Raw genomic sequence first — 24940 nt, forward strand, 5'->3', positions numbered from 1 at the left:
ATTACACTCCCAGTGGGTTATAGAAGAGATAAGGTAATAAAAAATTAATTTTCCATTGTTCTCTCCAAGTATTGGTGATTGGTTTACTGACAGATATAAGATTATGAAGCATGTATATGTACACAATGTGATAAAGTAATGAAATCTGATTATACCTACAAGCTCAACCCATTTTATTAGGTTGTGGCTTCAAAACACAAAATCAGCTAATTCATATACACAAATAAGCCGTAAAAAAGCAAATCTCATGCATTTTATACTCTGATAAAAAATGTTTTTATTGGAAACACATTAAGGGAAAAACAATTTTATAGTATACTGTCCCTTTAACGTTTAAAAAACGAAATCATGATTAAAGGGACACTGAACCCAAATTTTTTCTTTCGTGATTCAGAGAGCATGAAATTTTAAGCAACTTTCTAATTTACTCCTATTATCAAATTTTCTTTGGTATCTTTATTTGAAATGCAGGAATGTAAGTTTAGATGCCGGCCCATTTTTGGTGAACAACCTGGGTTGTTCTTGCTGATTGGTGGATAAATTGATCCACCAATAAAGTGCTGTCCAGAGTCCTGAACCAAAAAAAAACCTTAGGTGCCTTCTTTTTCATATAAAGATAGCAAGAGAACAAAGAAATATTGATAATAGGAGTAAATTGGAAAGTTGCTTAAAATTGCATGCTCTGTCTAAATCATGAAAGAAAGAAAAAAATCGGGTTCAGTGTCCCTTTAAGGATAACTTATAGTAAGCAGATAAGGAAATTAATTGGCTTTTAAAGAAACTGCTCAGACGCAGGCAGCCCACGGGGATCCTCCTGCTCAGACCTGCACTGCAGTTTCTACAGCCTGCATTGTGACTCTGGTCCTCTCACATCCGTCCCAATTTCCTCTGTAAAATCCTGCATCGCAAATATGAGGCCTGACACAGAGGACTCCGTTATGTGAACGGATACCTGGGACTAATATATATATATATATATACACATACACACAATTAAAATTATGGGGAGGCGAAAAGGGAGTTTAAAATCCTCCACTAAATACAAAATATAGAGAAAATAACTCATTGTGAAACCATTTACAAATCTAAACAAGTCAGAAGACTTGCTTTAAGTCCAGAAACTCTCACTGTTTCCAATGCAGCAAAGGAATCTGGGTAAGATATGCAAATGAGGTTCACAATGACTCACCTTTTAACTTTTAGCCTGCATTTAAAGACAGACTTCCCTATATATATTAAAATTATGAGGGGAGATTAAAATCCTCCATGTCTCAAAATTAAATCAATGTAAATATTTGCATAGGAAATTAGCACATATAGGCAAGTATCCCCGCTTGCTTTTCCCCAGAAATTCTTAATATACAATGTTACCAATGCACAAGAGAATTGTGGGTAAGATATGCAAAAAAAGCTGAGAATTTGCATATCTAATTTGCATATCTTTCAACAAATACAGCCTCTCTCTTCCCGCACATTTTCTTCATTCTAAACACACATGATTCGCTTATTCTCTCCCCTCTCTATACGCGTTGCAGTCATATACCGCCTGGCTCCGCCACTCTATTTTTAGATCACTTTGCCGCCTGGCTACCTTACTTTCTTTCCTCAGATACCCCTGACTTCATTCTCTGTGACTTCAACCTCCCTGTTGATAATCCCACTGCCTCCTCTGCAAAACAACTTCTGCAACTCACTTCCTCTTTCGTCCTGTCACAATGTACTGACTCTCCCACTCACAAAGATGGTCACTCCCTTGATCTGATTTTCAGCTATCAATGCACTACCTCAAACTTCACAAACTCACCTTTTCCTCTTTCTGACCACCAGCTCCTCATTCGTACCATCACCTCCCTCCCTACAACTCTCCCTCCTTCTACCCCCACACTAAACTTCACAGAAGAATCAAGTCATCAGCAACAGCTCGCTAGCTCTCTCAAACCTCTTCTCTCTTCCATCCCCTCCTTTTCCTGTCCTGATGAATCCATCTTCCACTATAACTCCACCCTTACATCGGTCCTTGATAACCTAGCCCCACCTACCATAGTTAGGAAAACATACACTCATCCTCAGCCCTGGCATACTCCTCTGACACGGTACCTACACAGATGTTCCCGTACTGCTGAGCGACACTGGCGGAAATCTTGGAGTTCTGCTGACTTTCTTCCCTATAAGTTCATCTTGAACTCTTACTATTCTGCCCTTTATCTATATAAGCAACACTGCTTCTCTACTCTTTCTTCAAACCCAAAACGTCTGTTCTCCACATTTGATACCCTTCTCCGCCCACCCCCACCTCCCACCACAACTTCTCTCTCAGCACAAGATTTCGCCAGCTACTTCAACAACAAAATCGACTCCATCAGAACTGAAATCATCTCTCAACATACTACCAGTCTCCCACCCCCTCAAAAGCTCACAATCATCCAAAACCCACATAGCCATAAATTTAGCTCTTTTGCCCCCGTTACAGAGGATGAAGTTTCTGCCCTTATACTATCCTCTCACCTCACTACCTGTCCCCTCGACCCCATCCACTCACAACTACTCCCCTCCCTCTCTTCTACCCTTACCCCTATACTCACACAAATCTTCAACCTCTCCCTCAGCACTGGTATAGTTCCCACATCTCTTAAACATGCATTAGTCACACCTATCCTCAAAAAAACTCTCGATCCAACCTCCCCATCCAACTACAGCCCTATTTCCCAACTACCTCTTGCCTCAAAGCTTCTTTAAAAGCTAGTATATGCACGTATATCCCATTTCCTTACATTAAACTCCCTCCTTGACCCAGTGCAATCTGGATTTCGCCCCCTTCACTCAACAGAGACAGCAATTGTTAAGGTTACCAATGACCTACTTACAGCCAAAATTCAAAAGGTCACTTCTCTCTACTTATCCTCCTTGATCTGACTGCAGCCTTTGATACTGTCGACCACCCTCTTTGGCTCTATACCCTCCAATCCTTCGGCATCTGTGACACAGCTCTCTCTTGGTTCTCTTCCTATCTGTCGAACTGTACCTTTAGTTTAGCCTTCCCTGGGGCATCCTCTGCCCCGTTACCTCTTTCTGTTGGTGTACCGCAAGGCTCTGTCCTTGGTCCCCTTCTCTTCTCAATCTACACGTCCTCAATAGGTTCCTTAATAAAGTCCCACGGGTTTCATTATAACTTGTATGCCGACAATACCCAAATCTACCTCTCTGCACCAGAATTATCTCCTTCCTTGCTAACCCGTGTCACTAACTGTCTCTCTCATATCTCATCTTGGATGTCCTCTCACTACCTCAAGCTAAATCTCTCCAAAACTGAGCTACTTATTTTCCCCCTTCTTCAAAAATCTCCCCCCCATGTCTCTATAAATGTTGACAACTCCATCATTACCCCAACCTCACATGTCCAATGTCTTGGAGTCACACTTGACTCAGATCTTTCTTTCACTCCTCACATTCAGTCCTTGGCTAAAACCTGCCGCTTCCACCTTAAAAACATCACTAAAATTAAACATTTCCTTACAGAAGACACAACTAAGATTTTAATCCACTATCTCATCCTTTCCCGCCTCGACTACTGCAACTCTATCCTCTTTGGTCTCCCTAGCTACCTCCTAGCTCCTTTACAATCCATAATGAATGCCTCTTCCAGGCTCATCTTCCTTGCACGTTGCTCTTCATCTGCCACACCTCTCTGCCAATCCCTTCACTAGCTTCCTCTTGCCTCCAGGATTAAACACAAAATTCTCACTCTGACACACAAAGCCCTCAATTGCATTGCTCCCCCCTACATCTCAGACCTTGTCTCCAGATACTCTCCCTCCCGTCCCCTTCGCTCCGCTCATGATCTCCTACTCTCCTCCTCTCTTGTTACCTCCTCACATTCCCGTCTACAAGATATCTCAAGACTGGCTCCCATCTTATGGAACTCTCTGCCTCACTCCATAAGAATCTCCCCTAGTTTTAAAAGCTTCAAGTGCTCCCTGAAGACTCTACTATTGAGGGACTCTTACAACCTACACTACATAGTAACATAGTAGATAAGGTTAAAAAAAAAAAGACTCAAGTCCATCGAGTTCAACCTATACAAATCTAAAATACTTTCAAAAAGCTCCAGTTAAGCTTAAATAACCTCATTAAAATGTGACCCATTTAATACTAGCAATCATATCCATTAATTTTGTTTATATACAGAAATGTATCCAGACTATTATTAAATGTATCTATGGTATTGGCATTCACTACCTCCTTTGGTAATGAGTTCCACAATGTTATTGCTCTTACAGTGAAAAAACTAACCTTCCTATCTCCACTGCTATTACCTAAAACCTCATAGCATGTAAGCCTATGAGCCCAGCTGTTTGTAGTTCACCTTCATAAGAGCCGACTACAACAGTGCAACTCTCTGCGAGACCCTTAACCCATTTGATCCCTGTAATCGTTTTTATATACCACCCATGTTCATAGCGCTGCGGAACCTGTTGGCGCTCTACAAATACCTGATAATAATAAATATAATATATATATATATATATATATATATATATATATATATATATATATATATATATATATATATATATATATATATATATATATATATATATATATATACATATATATATATACATACATACATACACACACACACACACTCTATTTTTTTTTAATAATTAATTATAGGAAGTGAATGAGTTGCGTAATTAATCAGTTTTCCTTTACGTAAAAAGTGTGTACAACACTTTTCTGTAGCATTGCAAATAAATAAGTAAATAAATGGCCACGTGTGAATATTTTCTGAATGCATTAACCTTTTGCCTGCTGCAATGGTTTTCAATGGTTAAATTCCCCCCAACCCCCGCCTATATTATTTAGAGGAGCCAATATGGATTTGTTACTGGAGCAGACATCGCTTGCCCCTAAACCATGAAAGTAACATTTGTACTTGTTCCATTAAATACATTTTCAAATGTGTATTAATATACAGAAAGGATTGTGTGCAGACAATATATTATGTATCACATATTCTAAAAATTAAGACATTTCTAATAGACTTGTGCATTTTGCACCTCTGAATGTGGAAAGCGGTGAGCCTTCATCCCAGTCGGCTATTTTCAGAGCTGAATTTATACTTGTGAAACAGCAACACACTAAAATCTGTATTTGCACCAAATTTTAGTGTGTTGCTGGTTTACAAGTATAAATTTGGCTCTGAAAATAGCCGACCGGCATGAAGGGTCACCGCATTTGCATTCTGAGGTATTCACAACTTCCGAATGCACAGGGCTAGTTTCTAATCCTTGCAGTGACATCATAAATCCAAGTATCTAATTAGTAGATGGATTAAATCACTTTTGTTCCATCACTTTAATTGGCATTATATGATTTATCCAAACACCAAAGAAATGTCACAGTGCCTGCCGACTCCGCCAATCACACTGATTAGCTTTTTAAATCTAGGTCTTTTTTTTCTTAAGACTGCTCACATCCAGCCAAATCTTTACAGTTAAAACTGATTATACCAGCTAGCAAGGAAACGCCCCTCTGTCACACATTTTTCAGTGTTAGATTATCTAGTATCCTTAATCATGTACAAAATCCTCTTCCTTTTACCTTCCATGCACAGCAATGATTTCCTCCTTTCTGTTAGCTTTGCTCTGATAGTTCACACAGAATTTATTCTAGAGTATTATTCTCATATTAATTCTCACTCAGCTCCCTCTTTTTCCCCAGGAGGCCATGGACGCACATGCCAGCAGTATACTCTGTTGCACATTACGGAAAAGATGTATTTTTTGCTGCATCTAAAAAGAATTGTATAAAAAGGCCAATAAGTGGAAAAATGACATGCTCTTATTCATTAGAGCATGCTAATTTTAACACTAGCGACCCTGCAATGCTATGTGTTTAACCCCTGCAAAGTACTGCTGGTCCAGAGCAGTACAGGGCCACTGACCCAATCAGCAGCCTTAGTTGCGTGAACCAGCTGTGATTGCTGCTGACTGGGTGGCAGTTTCCTCTTGGAACAAGCAGATTTCTGTGGTTCCCGAGTGGCAATTTTAATGATGTTTAACCCCTTTACTGTGATTGCAGGCTTGCTAGTGTTAAAATGGCATGATCTAACAAATTAGGCCTTGCAAGTTTTCCACCAGCCAGTTAGCATGCATGCTGCAGTGACAGCTGTGCATAAACAGACATTGAGCTGGCTCTTTTTTGCTTACCTTTGAATATCCATCCAGAAATTCCCATTATAAAACAGTTTCTTAAAGGGACACTAAAGTAAAAATTAAAACTTTCATGATTCAGACAGAGCATGCAGTTTTAAGAGACTTTCAAATTAACTTCCGTTATCAAATTATGATGATTGGCTATTAGCTGTCACATGATACAGGGGGCTGGCAAATGGAAGTAAATTTTTAGTAAATTTGACAGAAAAAACCCCCAAAAAACTACTGCTCATTTCAATTCAGAGAAACAACTATTTCAGTGTTTTTATATTATGCATTTGTTGATTATTTAATTCTACTAAATTTAATGGTGCTTTAAATACTTCACTTATCACTAAAATCAATAGTAATCAATTTGGAAAAAACAGATCTCAATGGAGATAGCTAAATAGGGGGCGCTCTAATAAGGAATACACATATAAAAATAGATGTATTAATTATTATGTTGATATTAACAAAGCTATGTTAATCAGGATAAAAAAATAAGAAACAAACCAACTATAAAATGTATATAATAAAGACAATAAAAGTCTATAGGTGTAATAAGTCCCAATACATATCCAGACCAGAAGATATGGAATATATCGATGAGTGGATGTAATCTGTAAGTGGATATCAGCAGCAGCACTCTCCTCACATCAACCAGGCAGGACGTCTAAGCAGAAAAATAAAAACCACAAAGAGAGGCGCTTGTGTGTACCAGTAAAGACAAGGGATATAAGTAAGAACACCCACAACAGGGTACTCACATTTGGTAGGAGCACTCAGACAGTGCTATTAGGCGCGGACTGGGTACTCAACAGCAACCCAGCTTGCTGATACTTCCAGCGTGTCACCAGGAACACCTTGAGCTCTCCCTTCTCAACCAGGATAACAGGCTGCCAATCAAGGCAGCTTCACCGAACAGGCAAATGTAGATGGAAATATCAGGATATCCCACTCCCAGCAGGAACAGTCCCAGTGTAGATAATTGGTGGAGGATGATGTGGTTAATAGCAATGATCAGCAGCAGTTCCAATATCAAAAAAATTGATTTATTAAAAGATTAAAAAAAAAAAAAAAAAAACATACTGATCATATATATATATATATATATATACACACACAATAGAGCTTTATCGACAATCCTTCTTTCCAGGATAATCCAAAATACTGAAAATCCAATTGTCACAAGGATAGAAAGTGATGTGAAATTTTCTGAACAGGGGCACAGATTAGCAAAACAAACTTTATCCTATGCTATCCAAAACAAAAAATATGTCTGGCTAGAGTTTCACCTAAAAAAAGTGCCTGTTCCAACTTACATACAAATTCAACTTAAGAACAAACCTAAAGTCCCTATCTTGTACGTAACCCGGGGACTGCCTGTATATCAAATATAAGTCTTTTGTTGGTGAATTGTATCACAAGAGTTGAATCAATTGAGGAATTACTGCTTACCAGCTGTTACCTCAATCTTATGAGGTAAGGTGAGTGCTCTGGTTTAAAGATGATTCGCTGTAAAGGAACTTCTATGTCCTGGTGATATCCCTGGAAGTCTGTTGTTCAGAGTTGGTCTTTCCGTTATGGGAATGAAGATCCTGGACTCTCTTTAGATGGAAGAATGTAGACTGTAATCCGTCTTTTTTATCTTTCTTCGATGGTGGTAGGAATACTTGATTCTTGTTTGTAATATCCCTTAGAGAGAGGTGCCTTTTAGTGGTGAGAATCCCCGTTCCCTCAGTATGCAGTCTGAATCCTCCTGATCAGAGCGAATGGGAAATCCTGGTAATCTTTGGTGCAGTTCAGAACAGCTGTTGTCCGGTGTTTAAGAAGCTGTAAGTTGATTTTAAGTGAAGGTTCCGGTAGCACTGAATCCTCCTGATCAGAGCGAATGGGAAATCCTGGTAATCTTTGGTGCTGTTCAGAACAGCTGTTGTCCGCTCTTTAAGAAGTTGTAAGTTTATTTTAAGTGAAGGTTCCGGTAGCACTGAAATGTTTGTAACTTGTAATCTGCAGTTTTTCCCCTCTAAATAACTGTCTGTTTGACCAGCAGATATTTGCAACTGTAGACGTAACTTTTAAGTCTCCACAATGCTGCCATCCAAACACAAGATTTTTTTCTGTGTTTGGATGGCAGCATTGTGGAGACTTCAAAGTTACGTCTACAGCTACAGTTGCAAATATCTGCTGGTCAAACAGACAGTTATTTAGAGGGGAAAAACTGCAGATTACAAGTTACAAACATTTCAGTGCTACCGGAACCTTCACTTAAAATCAACTTACAACTTCTTAAAGAGCGGACAACAGCTGTTCTGAACTGCACCAAAGATTACCAGGATTTCCCATTCGCTCTGATCAGGAGGATTCAGACTGCATACTGAGGGAACGGGGATTCTCACCACCAAAAGGCACCTCTCTCTAAGGGATATTACAAACAAGAATCAAGTATTCCTACCACCATCGAAGAAAGATAAAAAAAAGACGGATTACAGTCTACATTCTTCCATCTAAAGAGAGTCCAGGATCTTCATTCCCATAACGGAAAGACCAACTCTGAACAACAGACTTCCAGGGATATCACCAGGACATAGAAGTTCCTTTACAGCGAATCATCTTTAAACCAGAGCACTTACCTTACCTCATAAGATTGAGGTAACAGCTGGTAAGCAGTAATTCCTCAATTGATTCAACTCTTGTGATACAATTCACCAACAAAAGACTTATATTTGATATACATATATTTATAATATATATTGTAAAGCTGAGCGCCTCCACTTTTATATTGTTTTTTCTCTTTCTATACATTTTTTACAGAGTCAGGGGTACTCTGTTTCAATATAGAGGCAGCACGCTAGACGCACACTGGGCTGTTTTAACCCACAATATCCAGAGACACACATCCTAGATTTTAGCGCAGGTAACCTCTTTCTCTTTCACACACACATATATATATATATATATATATATATACACACATACATACATACACACCCCTGGGGTATATATAGGATAGCTATGATCAGTATGTTTTATATGCCTGATGAAATAGCACCACAGCTGAGAAACGCGTCGCATGTAAATTAGTAGGGTATACGTATACCCCTTCCTTCTGTTCCTGTTTTTAATTTTTTAATCTTTTAATAAATCCATTTTTTTTTTATATTGGAACTGCTACTGATCATTGCTATTAACCACATCATCCTCCACCTATTATCTACACTGGGACTGTTCCTGCTGGGAGTGGGATATCCCGATATTTCCATCTACATTTGCCTGTTCGGTGAAGCTGCCTTGATTGGCAGCCTGTTATCCTGGTTGAGAAGGGAGAGCTAAAGGTGTTCCTGGTGACACGCTGGAAGTATCAGCAAGCTGGGTTGCTGTGGAGTACCCAGTCCGCGCCTAATAGCACTGTCTGAGTGCTCCTACCAAATGTGTGTACCCTGTTGTGGGTGTTCTTACTTATATCCCTCGTCTCTACTGGTACACACAAGCGCCTCTCTTTGCGTTTTAATTTTTCTGCTTAGTAATCAATTTGGAAATCACTACAGACTCTCAAGAGATTTCTTTGAGAATGATACTGCAATATGTGTAACATCACAACCACAGCCCAAAGAAATGTTCTTGAAATTTGCATATTTACTATTGTAAGACTTACCTCTCTATCTGTGTATCTTTTATTAAAGCCTAGCTCCGTTTCATAAAAGCATACCGAGGTCGGCTCAGGAGTGTGCATGTGTCTTGTGCACGACACACACACTATTTATTCCTGATTTGGATGTTAACAAAACATTAAAATGCCCATGTCTAATAATATTGTTACAAACAATGAGTGCACACTCCTGAGCATACAGCAGTATGCTCTCATGGAAAGGATATGAAGAGAAATAGGCATATTTTCTAACGGAAGTAACTGGACACACTAAATGCGTTCAATGTTGACTTCCATGTACCTTTAATATGCACTTAAAATACAGATTTCTTTTTAAATGAATGACTGGCTTAATAAATAAATAACACAGGTATATATTAGTTACATGTCTAATGTTCAGTCATGTTTATCTCTATCTCCCCGCAAGCTAAAACTCTGCTAAGAATATAATAATAGTAATTGATCGCAATTTCGCTAATGTCACAGGGGAATAATGGATTTGACAGAGAGAACTGTGGTGCGCAGCTTTACAGCGAGTTAAATCCTTCCCAGGTTCTGAAGGTTAACCTCAACCATTACGAGTTGAAAGTAAACATCACTTTAGCACAATCACGATTTACGCTAGAAAGAGTACCAAAATTTTAAAGCTCTGTTTAACTGTTTCATGAAACTAAAAAGTTGCACAAAAAACACATCCAAAATAAATGTAAAAGTACAGTTACACTCATAATACAAATAAAAATTATTAAAAACTATATTGCACACAAAAAGATATGAGGTCTCAGGTGATAGAAAACCAAGAATGTAATTTTAGAAGCCGGCCCATTTTTAGTTTACAACCTGCGTTGTGCTTGCTGATTGGTGGCTAAAGGCACCCACCATTAAACAAGTGCTGTCCAGTTCTTAACCAAAAATTTGCTGGCTCCTTAGCTTGGATGCCTTCTTTTTTAAATAAAGATAGCAAAAGAACAAAGAAAATTTGATAATAGGAGTAAATTAGAAAGTCGCTTAAAATTGCATGCTCTATATGAATCATGAAAGAAAAGAATTGGGTTTAGTGTCCCTTTAACATCGAGATACATACATGCATATACATCTCTAAAGATGGATATAGATATATATATATATATATATATATATATATATATATATATATATATATATATATATATATATATATATATATATATATATATATATATATATACATACACACTCTGGACTTACAAATAGGTGCCTTTTATTTAGTGACATTTCAAGGAATACACCCCTACATCAGATGCCTTTGCGATATTGTAAGTTCGGATTTTTGCGCTTGTTGGGTTAGCGTGTGATCAAAAACAGTTTACTTTGAACTCATAGGTAAATCCTGCTTAAAAGGAACATGAAACCCAAAATTGTACTTTTATGATTCAGATAGAACATACATTTTTAAACATCTTTTCAATTTACTATTTTCAATTTTGCTACATTCTCTTGGCATCCTTTATTGAAGGAGCAGCAATGTAATACTGGGAGCTAGCTGATCACATCAGTAAGCCAATGACAAGAGGAATATATGTGCAGCCACCAATCAGCAGCTAACTCCCACCAAATGAGCCTACCAAGGTATACTTTTGAACAAAGGATACCCAGAGAACTAAGCAAATTAGATAATATAAGTAAAATGAAGAAAAAAAAAATGTATGCTATGAATCATGAAGGAAAAAAATTGGGTTTCATATCCCAAACAATGCATCTACCTAGCAGGGAAGTGCATTAATTGGCACCTGTGTGTTCTGCTCAGGAGCTGCACTGCTATCGGTACTAGAGTTAGACTTCCAAAGGGGTTAAACACATAAATTAACACCATTACCTAGGGCAGTAATTAAAAAATGGCATATTCTAACCAATCAGTGCATGTTCATTTCAGCTTAGAACGTCGCTTTAAAGGGATATGAATCCAAAACAAAATCCATATAGTACTCCAGAAATGGGCCTGCTCCTAAGTATACGTCCCTACTTTTCAACAAAAAATACCAAGAGAACAGAATTTTTTTTATAGAAATAAAATTAGAAAGCTTTTTAAAATTACATCCTCTATCTGAATCAGAGACAATTTGGGTTTCATGTATCTTTAAATTATAAGGAAAAGAGGCAAAATAATAATCAAATTAGTTTCATTCTTTTTATATCCTTTGTTGAAAAGCATACATAGGTAGGCTCAAGAGCAACAATGCACTACTGAGAGCTAGCTGCTGATTGGCTCTTGTCAACACAATGTGTTCAGCTAGCTTCTAGTAGTGCATTGCTGCTTCTTTAACAAGGGATACCAAAAAATGAAGCAAATTTGACAACAGAGGTAAAATTAGAATGTTGTTTAAAATTGTATGTTTTAACCGAATAATGAAAGAAAGAATTTTGAGTTTTATGTCCCTTTAAGCATCTGTGCTTTTAACAAAGAGAAAGCACTAAGCATAAAGAAATACTTTGCTTCACAAATTGCAGCAGCTCTATGTGCGGGGAGATTTCTACTTCATGTAACATTTCATACACTAAGGCTTAAGAAACCTCCCAATACACTAATGACAATAACACCTTATAAAGCCTTGAAACCGCATCTCAATAAGTGCAATCTGCAGCCACTTCATGTTACTAAGTCTCATGTGTACAAAGTAAACTAAATGTGAAGGTATTATGAAAGTGACGCAAAAACATACATTTATGCTTACCAGATAAAATCCTTTCCTTCCTGGCAGGGAGAGTCCACAACTTCTTTCCCTGGCCACCAGGAGGAGGCAAAGACACTCCAGCCAATGACTTAAATATCCCTCCCACTTCCCCTATCCCCCAGTCATTCTGCCGAGGGAACAAGGAAAAGTAGGAGAAACATCAGGGTATAAAAATGCGCCAGAAGAAAAAAAGAATTGGGACACAAGGTAGAAACAACAATTTCTTGATGAATGTTACGATTCGACACCACCTTAGGGAGGAACCCTAGTTTAGTGTGTAAAAATGCCTTATCAGAATGAAAAACAAGATAAGGGTGGGGATCACATTGCAAAGCAGAAATCTCAGGAACTCTGCGCACAGAGGCAATAGCCAACAAATAAAAGAACCTTTCAAGATAACAATTTAATGTCAACAGTATGCATAGGTTCAAACGGAGCCTGCTGCAAAACACTAACAAGATTGAAGCTCCAAGGCGGTGCCCCAGGTCTAATCCTAGCCAGAGCCTTAACAAAGGACTGCAAATACGGAAACTCAGTCAATCTTTTGTGCAGCAACACCGACAGAGCCGATATCTGTCCCTTCAGGGAACTAACAGATAGGCCCTTCTCCAGTCCATCCTGGAGAAGAGATACAATTCTGACAACCTTAACCTTATGCCAGGAAAAGCCACACTCTTCACACCAGTACAAGCAAGTCCTCCACATTTTATGGTAGATACGTCGAGTAACTGGCTTACAAGCTTGAACCAGAGTGTCGATAAAACCCTCTCTTGGCTAAGACGAAGCGTTCAATCTCCACGCAGTAAGCCTCAGAGAATCTAGATTTTGATGAACGAAGAGACCCTGTGTATCAGCAGATCTCTGCAACAAGGTAACCTCCACTGAGGAGATGAGGACATCCCCACCAGATCCCCAAACCAAGTCCTTCGCGGCCATGACGGAGAAATCAGAGTCACAGATGCTCACTCCTGCTTGATGCAAGCCACCACACGAGAGAGAAGCGGTAATGGAGGAAAAAGATATGAGTCTGAACCTCCATGGTACTAATAGGGCATCTATCAATTCTGCCTGAGGATCCCTCTCTCTCGACCCGTACCTGGGTAGCTTGGAATTGAGGCGGGATGCCATGAGCTCTATCTCCTGCATCCCCCACTCACTGCATACCTCTGCAAACACCTCGGCATTAAGAGACCACTCCCCTGGGTGAAAGGATTGTCTGCTGAGGAAGTTCGCTTCCCAGCTGTCCACACCCAGAATGTGGATCGCTCACACCGTACATTTGTGAGTCTCCACCCACTCAAGTATCTGAGATACTTCTCTCATCGCCAAGGAACTTCTCATTACCCCTTGATGGTTGATATAGGCAACCAAGGTTATAATGTCCGACTGGAATCTGATAAACTGGGACGAACCCAGAAGCGGCCAAGCCTTCAAGGCATTGAAGATTGCCCGGAGCTCCAAAATATTGATCAGAAGGGGAGGACTCCTCCTGAGTCCACAGACCTTGTTGCTTCTTGGCACTCCAAACTGCTCCCCAGCCGGAAAGGCTTGCGTTCGTAGTCACAATCTCCCAGGACGGTCTCAAAAAGCACGTACCTTGGGACAGATGGTCTGGACAGAGCCACCAGGAGAGCGAATCTCTCGACAGGCTGTCCAGCACAATCTGTTGAGACAGATCTAAATCGTCGCCATTCCATTGTCTCAGCATGCATAGTTGTAAAGGATCTGAGATGGAATCTGGCAAAAGGAATGATGTCCATGCAGGACACCATGAGTCCGATTACCTCCATACACTGAGCCACTGAGGGTCTCGAGGAGGCCTGGAGGGCAAGACATGCAGAAGTTAGCTTGCAACTTCTCTGATCTGTGAGGAATATTCTCATGAATATGGAGTCTATTATTTGTTCCCAGGAAATTAACCCTTAAACTTGGAAAAGAGTTCTCTTACTCCAAGTACATCTTCCATCCATGTGATGGAAGAAGACTGAGAAGGGACTCCAAATGTTCTTCTGCTATACGAAAAGATGGTGCCTGTACCAAGATATCTTACAGGTAAGGTGCTACTGCAATAGTTTGTGTTCTGGCAACAGCTAGAAGAGCCCCCAGAACCTTTGTAAATATACTTGGAGCAGTAGCTAGGCCAAACGGAAGAGCTATGAACTGGAAGTGCTGGTACAGAAAATCTTCCCTGTGAATCTAAATGTGAAGGTATGCATCCTTCAGGTCTATTGTGGTCATAAACTGTCCTTCCTGAACTAGAGGAAGGATGGACCGTATTGTCTCCATCTTGAAAGAGGGAACGCTCAGAAACTTGTTTAGGCACTTTAAGTCCAGAATTGGACGAAAATTCCCTCCTCCTTTGAAACCACAAAATGGTTTGAATAAAACCCCAAACCTCTTTCTGCTGTAGGTACCGGGACAATTACTCCTAGAGAGGAGAGATTCCGTACGCAACCTAAGAAGGCAGCCCTTTTTGGTCTTGTCGAATGACTGGAGAATAGGAATCTGTCCCTGAGCGGATGAGAATTGAATCCTATCCTGTATCCTTGATACAACCTCCAGGACCCAAGGATCCTGTACATTCTGGAACCAAGCGTCTGAAAAAAGAGACAGCCCTCTACTCTGGGGCCACCCCTTCAAGCCTATTTGTTCTCGGCGGGCTTCTTAGTCTGTTTGGACTTATTCCAGGAGTGAGCGGGCTTCCAAGTACTCTTGGGCTGCTCGGACTTGGAATAGGACTGCTATTAGGACTCTTGCGACTTGTCAGCATGAAAGGAACGAAAATTAGACAGTTGGCGTCCCTTAGGCCTATTCTTCTTATCTTGCGGTAGGAAGGCACCTTTCCCTCTGGTAACCGTAGAGATAATGGAGTCCAGTCCTGGACCAAATAAAATCTTCCCCTTAAAGGGAAGAGAAAGGAGTCTGGATTTAGTCATATCCGCAGACCAAGACTTCAACCAGAGAGCCCGGCAGGCTAAAACCGCAAAGCCAGCAGCTTTTGCATTTATGCGAATAATCTGCATATTCATGTCACAGATGAAGGAGTTAGCAATTCTAAGTGCCTTAATTCTCTCCTGAATATCCTCGAGTGGAGTCTCCACCTCAATGAGCTCCGATAGAGTGTCGCACCAGTAGGTAGCTGCTCCAGCAACCGTGGCTACAGCTGCCGGCGGTTGAAATAAAAACCCTATATGTTGAAACATCTCCCTCAGAAAAAGTTTCCATTTTTTTTTATCCATAGGCTCTCTAAAAGAAGAACTATCCTCCAGAGGGATAGTAGTATGCTTAGCCAGCGTGGAGTTAGCACCATCCACCTTTGGGTTGGGGCCCCACAAATCTAAATGAGAGTCAGGGACCGGGAATAATTTTTTAAAAGTAGACAAGGGGGAAAAGAAGTTCCTACTCTTTCCCATTTGTTACTAATAATGTTCGCCATCTTAACTGTCACATGAAAAGTCAGAGGGACCTTCCAATCTTCGTAAACCCTGTCTAATTTAGGGATCTTGGGCTCCTCAGGGAGTGTAGCCTCTGGAACCTCTAGCGTAGACAGAACCTCCTTTAATAAAAAAACACAGATGCTCAATTTTAAATCTAAAGGAGGCTTAGTAACTGAAGTCTCCGACTCAGAAAGTTCACCCTCTGAAGCTACAGAGGTTAACTCATCAACGGATAGCTGGGATATAGTAGCTAAATCCGACAAATATTTAGATGTCTCTAGGTCAGCTGAAAAAAAGCCCTCTCCAGATGGAGGATTAGTTGAGCCGCGGGGAACTGCATGTGGAGCAGGTAATATAGAGAGGGTAGTAATTTCCCTGGACCCAGATTCCTGAGAAGTAGACAGCTCAGAAGGGCTAATACCCCTATGAGTATTAGCAGGCGTATCTCCCTTCTTAGACTTTAGAACAGTGTTTAGGCAAATGGAACAAAATTGAGCAGGCGGGCAAACCACAGCCTCCTCACAATATAAATCAGTACCGAAGGAGCTGAACCTTCTAATGTTGTTTTAGAGTCCTCCATAGCTTTGTATATACCCACAGAAGGACAATCAAAAAGAAACACTTATTTAAAAAACGGCACCTTAATACTCCCAATGGCTGGGGCACTCATCACCTCCTACACCCAGACAGCCAACAGTGAAAACGCTCTCCTCAGGAGTGATGTCTGCAGCAGGATCTTAGGAAATGAAAGAGACCGCACCCAGTCACGTGGTGCAAAAGACAGGACTTCCCTGCTATGAAAAAGAGCGGCAAGCTATTATGAGCTGCGCAACACTTCAAAAACTAAAGTAAACCTGTTTGTTCCAAGCCAAAAAACACACACAGTCTATGAGCCTAAAAAAAAACCCCTCACATATAGCAGATATAAATCCCCAAACTGTTCAAATAATCTCCCTGAAGGAGATATTAAACCTTGATCCTATCGAGGTATAAAGGAGCCACACTGTGAGCCTGTATAGGGTTTTAAATTGTATATATAAAAAACGGTCTTACCCTCCAGAATCCATGCTGTGGAACAGGCACATCCTCTCAAGTGTGACAGTCTTGCAGCAGCGCTTCTGACATGGACTTGAGTGTGTAGCAGCAAGCAGTGAAACTCGTCAACACTGATTGCTCAGGAGCTGTTAGCAACAGTCTGGATGGGTTCGCAGAAAAACTTTCCCTGCATCTCCAGACTCTAACTTTCATCAATACTCTCACTGAGAGATTGACATGAATACTTAAAACTCAAGTCCTTTCTCGAAGGGAACGTACCCACACAGGACTATCCAAATCTTCTAACACTTCTCTGCCACCTCCAATAGTGACGAATAGGGGAAGTGGAAAAGATATTTAAGCCTTTGGCTGGGGTGTCTTTGCCTCCTCCTGTTGGCCAGGTGTTGTATTTCCCAACAGCAAGGAATGAAGTTGTGGACTCTCCCTGCCTTATGGAAGGAAATACCCTGTTATTACAAGGGTTTTCTGTAGTATTGCAATACATATCTGTTGAATGTGAAAACATTTTGAATTAACACTTTGCTGCAATTTTTTTAATGGACAAATTCCTTCACCACTTGCTTTATCTGGAGGAACCAACCTGAACTTGTTACTTGAGTAGATACATCTTACCGCTGTAATTTTGTTAGCAAAACTTGTATTGTTTAGCAATATCATAACTAATCCCCTCTGCAGAGGCTAATTAGGGACAGATATGTATCACAGACAGGCTTATAAAATCTACAGTGTTCACTTTCCATTCTCACAACTGAAAACCCTCTTCTTCCCGCATCTTGTGCATATATCCGAGTTTATAAAATAAATCATCTTAAATTAAGCCTTTACTATTTTAAACTGGCTGCATCTTTCAAATTTGCTTAGCCAATTATTTTTGGGCTACAGAACCCTAGTTTGCAGTAGAAATGGAGATGAAACTCAAATGATTTCAGATAGAACATACAATTTTAAACAACTTTCCAATTTAGTTCTATTATCCAATTTGTTTTGCTCTCTTTGTATCCATTGCTGAAAAGCATACCTAGGTAGGCTCAGAAGCTGGCAGCTAGCTGCTGATTGGTGACTGCACATTTATACCTCTTATTGAATTAACCATGTTTTTTCAGCTAGCTCCCAGTAGTGCATTGCTGCTCTTTCAATAAAGGACACCAAGTAGACTAAGCAAAATTGATAACAGAAGTCAATTGGAAAGTTGTTTAAAATGTTATGCTCCTATCTGGTTTAAGGAAGAAAAAAATGGATTTCATGTCCCTTTAAGTCAATTAAAAAAAAAAAATCAACATTTAAAGACAAAACAGTGCTGCTTTTCTAAAAACCAATTCAGTCAATTAAAGGGACAGTAAATATAAAAATACTTCTGCAGTGCATATAAAGCATTGCAGGAATTGTTGACATACCTTGCAGAAGATTTATACATTTACTATCCCCTTGTATTTCTAAAGAACCAAAACCTCTCCAATACTACAACATGGCTTCCTACGTTTATGCCAATAGCTCATTTTCCGCTGAGAAACGTTTTGAGACCATTTTCTTGCAGAACCCTTAATCATTCATAAATGGAATCACTGATCTAGGGAACATAAAGGTAGACTTACATATGGTGCAAATACAAAAATCTTACAAATCTTTTCTACAGAATTTGCCTTATAGACATTTTATCAAGTATTTCGAGGCGCTGAAACAATTACAGCTATATTTGGAATGTACAGGCAGAAATGTGTCACAATAAGTGAGACCAGACAGTTATTTAACAGATCATCTACCAACGCCAACATGATAAGCAAAAAGCAAGTAACCAACTTCTTTTATAGATACAATATACTAAATAGGAGCATAAGATGAGTGCGTTTTAACTTTGAATAGGAGCATTTTTTTGCAATACACATTTCAGTATTAGCTTTTTACTTTGTTTATGGAGTATGGGGTATATCAAGATATTCTCTGCACACCCAATCAAACACTGCGCCTGCTTGGAGAGTAAGTGGTGGCTTGTACAGAATTTTGTGTCGTTGTCAAAGCTAAACAAGCCACTGCCAGGTGCAGTATATAACTGAGTGCTTAGAGCATATCTAGGTATGTTCCACAAGCTGAGCACTGAAACAGTTTAAAACAAGGCTTAGAAAATGTGCCTTTTTTTTTTTTTTAATGCTCCACACCTGGCCCTGAGAAATGCTAAGCCGTGCACGAGACTACACTATACATCCTAGCTGTCCCCATTCTGCCAGCAGTATCCTACTTGAGAGATGAATTCCATAGGCCCTTACAGCTGGGTCTGCTTTCCTCCTCCTCCTTTAAATGGACATAAAATGTGCAGCAGTGCAGTAAAAACCCCATTAGAAGCATTTGCTGCAAGAAAATTAGACATGGAAAAACGCTGAGAAGGTATTCCGACCTTTTGGCACAAGGCTCTTCTGCTGCAGTAGACACGCAATATAATCGACAGCAATAAACGGTCATGTGACATTACCTGAACTCATTGTACAAGTGAGGCCTAGCATCTTTTCATGTATGGACTTCATTAAAGGGAGAAGTGCTATAGTCTACCAAGTAAAGCTGCTGTTTTCATGAAAGCAATACAATTGTACTACAATATATAAAAGATTAATAGGACTTGTTTCCAATCAAAACCTATCAAATGTGTTTAACCCCAACAAGCAAAAAGAGCCAGCCAATGTTTGGTGAGGTTGTGTGACTGCTGCTCCTAATTAGCTGACCTGGCCATGTCTTGAGCAGGAGCTGCAAGGCTTATGGCTCCCGCATGGAAATGTACCTATGTGTTTAACCATTTTGTGGAAGCTAAAAAGGGACAGTAAACACATTCCAATTACAAGATTTTAACATAGTTTTGCAATAAATGAACATACTAGGTGAGTCTGAAAATGTTTTGAATACATTAACACCTTGCTTGCTGCAATTCATTTCCAACAGCCAAACTTCACCCACCATCTGCCTTATTTGGTGGAGCCAATTAGGAGTGGAGTAGACATGGCTAATCACGGTCGTTATGTTAAATGTATTATTTTACAGTTTATCAGATAATCTATGCTGGGGCCAGTTAAGGACAAATATGTGACAGCGCTAGTCTTGTAAGCCTGGCACAAGCTCTTGCTATTTTCAGAAAACTCAATTTTTCACACTTAAATAACAATAAAAGGAGATAAAAAGTATATTGAATTTTACTACTCACACTTGCATGCTTTATATCAAAACTATCATGCATAGAAAGCTGAAAATTGAAATGGGTGCATTTTAGTTTTAAATAGAAGCATTTTGCAATATACTTCCATGAAATAAAATGTACACATGCGGGTTTTGAATTTTGACATTTTGATTCCATTACAGAGATATTGTTCTCTTAGTATACTTTGTTAAAAAGAATACCTAGGGAGGCTCAGGAGTTGCTGATTGATGGCTGCACATAAATGCCTCATGCTATTGGCTCACCTAATAGGTTCAGTTATCACCCAGTAATGCATTGCTGCTTCTTCAACAAATGATACCAAGAGAATAAAGCAAATTGGATAATAGAAGTAAACTGGAAAGTTAACATTTTATTCTCTATCTGAATCATGAAGGAAAAATTATGGGTTTAATGTTCCTTTAAAACCATTATAAAGGGACGGAAATACAAAAAAAAAAAAAATCACAAATTAGAGCATATGATTTTGCATCAGAATGTCCCTTTAATTTGTATTTGCTTGAAAATAGAGCTTGCTCCTAGTAGTGTTAGCTTAAGTCATGTTAAACCTAGCAGGGGCTTGTAAAAACCTGTTTAACAAACTTAAAAATGTTTCCTGTTCTATCTAAATGTCTGGATGTTACTGTATTGAATAAACAACTTTTTCTGTGGGCGTTGTCCCTATCAGCCAGTCAGAAGCAGACTCTATTAGACACAATGTTGCATATCTTGTTAGTTTCAATTTAAATAGCTTTTTATGCAAAATAATAAACACATTTAAAGGGATACTGTACTGTACAATTTGTTAGCCCTTAATGTGTTTCAAATAAATTGTGATAATTACTGCAGAGTATTAAATGTATGTGAAATTGTTCCTTTGTGTTTATTGTTGTATTTTATAAAGCTGTTTTTGGTCATTAAAACCATCATCTATTGTTCTCAAAGACATGCCAATTTAAATGGGCAGACCCTGCAGAAAGAGAAGACCTTCCTACATTATCTCTTTTTGTACACAGAGCCTAATATTTAGGTATGTAAATGATAATTAAGACTGTAAGAGATAAATTAGCAAAACTGTATACTGTTATCTCTTGTTTACATAGTTTTTCCACATAGCATACCAATTTTCAGTGTTAACAGCCAGAAAGCAACTATTTCAAATATCAAAATAAAAGCAAACAAGCTATTTGTAAAGAATTTAATACTCTCAAATAAGTAAGAGACAAGTAAAAAAAATTTTTACAGTATAGTGTCCCTTTAAAAGGGACATAAAACAGGTTGAGATCTGCGCATATCCTAAAAGGGATAATTAATTAAAAATAGTTTGCATTAAAAAAAATGTTTTTTTATTTATTTTAAAATAATTTTCAAAAATAAGCAAATTAATTACATAGCTAAGCTGCCTGGAGCAGCCAACTCCACCTCCCTTATCAGTGTTCACAGCTTCTAGGCATGCTCCAGCAGATAATCCCTATGCACTTTTGCATTCTACCAAAAGAACAATAGAGATAGATACAGCCATAGAAGGAAATGTGTGGGGGGAGTTAGAGCTGTACAATTTGGAAACTTAAAAGAAAGGGTTAATGGTGAGGCACTGCAGTATAAAATTTGCAGGTAAAGTAATTAAAGTAAATTTTAATGTTTTGTCTCTATCCAAACTTGTTTTATGTCTCTTTAACTGTTACTATTTTAGGTATATAACAGAAAATGTAGAGCAATATGACCCTTTAATTTCTACAGAAAGTTACTTGTAAGGAGTTAAAGGTTCAGCCCCTTTTCTAAATGAACACAGAAGAGATTCCTCCTCTGTGGTGCCAGCTATAGTCCTAACAAGCTTTACCAAATCCAACAAGTAGGTGGCAGTCAAGAGATCTCATGAATAAGGGGTCTCTATACAAAGCTTTATTTTTTCTGCACAAATAAAAGCTTTTTATTTTTAAACATTGTCATGTAATGAGCCCCTGTTACGCTTTTTTTTTTTTTTTTTTTTTTTTTTAAATCTTTTTCTTTTCCCACCAGTCTAAACACAAATTTCCTGCAAATAGGCAGAAACGTGACAAGCTTACTGTAATGAACTGTAAGGAAAATAAGCATGCAGGACAATAGCATTCCTGAACAGTTCAAAAGGAAAAAACAAAAACACTATTAAATGGTAACATGAATAAAAGGGACACTATATCATATAACTGACTTCAGACTGCTTCTGTTTGTATAATGGGTCTTTTCATATGCAGGGGAGGGGGGGTTCTGCTATCAGCCCCTTTCAGTGGGCGTCCCAAGCTTATCTCATTAACAGTGTTAAATTGGGAGCTTCTAAGTAAGTTTTTAAAAGGTTTTACACTGGATTTTTTAATCAGTATCTGTGCATATTATTTTTATAGTAGTGTATTACATGCAGTTAAATGAAAATTAGTGTATACTGTCCCTTTAAATACCCAACCAGTTGGTGACTGAAAGAATTTTGAGTTTAATAAAAAACAAATGTAAAGGGACATAAAACAAAACTCCTATGCAAAGCAAATGCAAACAACAGCAAAAAAAATCTACTTGTGTGTTTATTTACTACAAAGGGGTTAAACGAACAATTAAGGACAGCCACAAAGCACTACGAGAACCTAGCTAAACACATTTGGTGAGCCAATGACAAGAGACGTGTGGTTGATTCCTGCTCCTGAGCCTATAGATATGCTTTTCAACAAAGGATACAAAAAACAAAGTCAATTAGAAGTAAATTGAAAAGTCTCTTAAAATGACATGTTCTATCTGAACGATGAAAATGTAATATTGACTTTTGTGTACCTTTAAGATAGTTGCAAAATAAAATGTGTAACTTTAAACCGCTACACTGAGAAATATAAGCTAAGGATCTTAATGTGAAAACATAATGAATTTAAACCACTAGAAAATATTAAAAGGACATACTGATGAAAATAAAATGTTCTAAAGAACTTGAGTATTTATTTATTGCACTAGCACCCTTCCATTGCTACAGGGTATATTATGACCCCTTAGAAAATCTACAAAAATTCTAATTTTTTATTGGTGAAATTTTTTTTTTTTTAAAGGGTTAATAAACTGTGTTTTTTTTTTAAACACATACTTAAAGTCTACATAGGGAGATGCAAATACATTGCCAAATCTGAGCAGGACATGGGTGATGAGTAGCCAATTTGAAGCGGCATTTGCATGTAGCAGCAAATTACTGGCTGTATCTTGCTCAGTACTAGCACAACTAATGCAGCATATTGCGAAAGTCAATACCAAAAATTAGTGCAATAAGAAAATCATCTAAAAACATTAGAGCAAATGAGCGTTATTATCCATCCAACTGCAGAATTTCTAAAACAGAAATGGTTATGCTAAGAGAAAGATTTAAAATGATGGAAGGAATATAAAGCATTCTTCACAATAATAAAGAAAAGTTTATAAAATGTTAGATAGTGGTTTAGATTTGTGAACAAAATAATGCCTTTAAAGAGCTAGCAGGAAAACAGTAGCCATTGTTTCAGTTTACTAAGGAAAAGCCTGACGGTAGCTTTAGTGACACCAAGATCTGTAAATGATTTGTCTCATAGATAGCTATTAAAAAGTATCAACCTCTGCACAGCTTTGCATGTGTGTGTGTATATATATATATATATATATATATATATATATATATATATATATACACACACACACACACATATATATATATACATTGTTTCATAAAACTGAAAAGACAAAAAAAATAAAAAAAACTTTTATACCATTACTAGTTAAATGCCACCACCACTACATAACTACAGGTATCTTGGAAATACATTTCATTTAGTTTATTGCTTTAAAGAATGTATAGGATTGATTACTGCCATTTCAAAGAGAAGACAATATATATTATCATATATTATACACACTAAAATTTATCACCACTGCTAGAAGTTGAAAGGCCACAAACAAGATAAAAGACAGCACTAACATAGATGTGCCATTTTCACAGTTTTATATTTTGTGTCACGCTTTGACCGATAGGAGCCTTACAGAAATCCCACTGGGTGATAAATGTTGACTCATGCCTAGAGATCCAGCTTTGTTAATGACATCACTGCGCAAAAAAGCTATTCAGTAGACAAGTTATAGAACATTAACTACCTCTGGGAGGTGATTATAAGGGATGAATAAAAAAAACACAGAAAAGGTAACATTTTGTACATAAAAAAACAACAACACAGAATTATTCAGTATTGCAGCTCTAATATACTATACTGATAATAGTGTGTATAAGGGTAAAATACCTAGAATAATGCACTATGTAAAATCAAATTAGCAACATCATTATACATTAATTAATCACTGTGTTTTTCATAATTCACACCTTAGCTATTAGCTAGGCTCCTTTAACAAACATGAGTTATCATGTAAACATTAATAATAATTAATTATTCACCACTACAAAAAGCACACCTCTGCTTAACCCTTGGGCTACCAGGGGTTAAATTACACGGCACAGCACTATGCTGCAGGCATTTCTAGCATCCAATGGGTTAAACAAGAGGGCCCAAGAAGTCTGCTTTCCCTGCTTAGATGTTGAGCCACAGCAAGCCCATGTACCTGCAGCATGACAGCAGACAAGGGAAGGAGCACTGATGACAAGACACCCCAGGGATCAGCACAGACAGCCTTGGCTGTCACCAGGTGAGAGGGGCAGGCACTATGCAGCAGTTATGGAGACA

The 24940-nt window shown here is 38.4% G+C and overlaps 1 protein-coding gene across 4 annotated transcripts in view; it reads right to left on the reverse strand.

Annotated features, from left to right (window-relative positions):
• Positions 1-24940, reverse strand: part of PRKAG2 (protein kinase AMP-activated non-catalytic subunit gamma 2) — an 889218-nt gene that overhangs the window by 248125 nt on the left and 616153 nt on the right. The window contains exon 1 of one of the 4 annotated variants that reach the window (XM_053713802.1): positions 24819-24930. The exons of the other annotated variants lie outside the window; for them this stretch is intronic. The gene's annotated coding sequence lies outside the window, so the exon portion shown is untranslated. Of the gene's footprint in view, positions 1-24818; positions 24931-24940 lie in introns of those variants that run through there. 4 annotated transcript variants of the gene reach the window in all.

This window comes from Bombina bombina, chromosome 5 (genome assembly GCF_027579735.1).
Source record: "Bombina bombina isolate aBomBom1 chromosome 5, aBomBom1.pri, whole genome shotgun sequence".
Taxonomy (NCBI): Eukaryota; Metazoa; Chordata; class Amphibia; order Anura; family Bombinatoridae; genus Bombina; species Bombina bombina.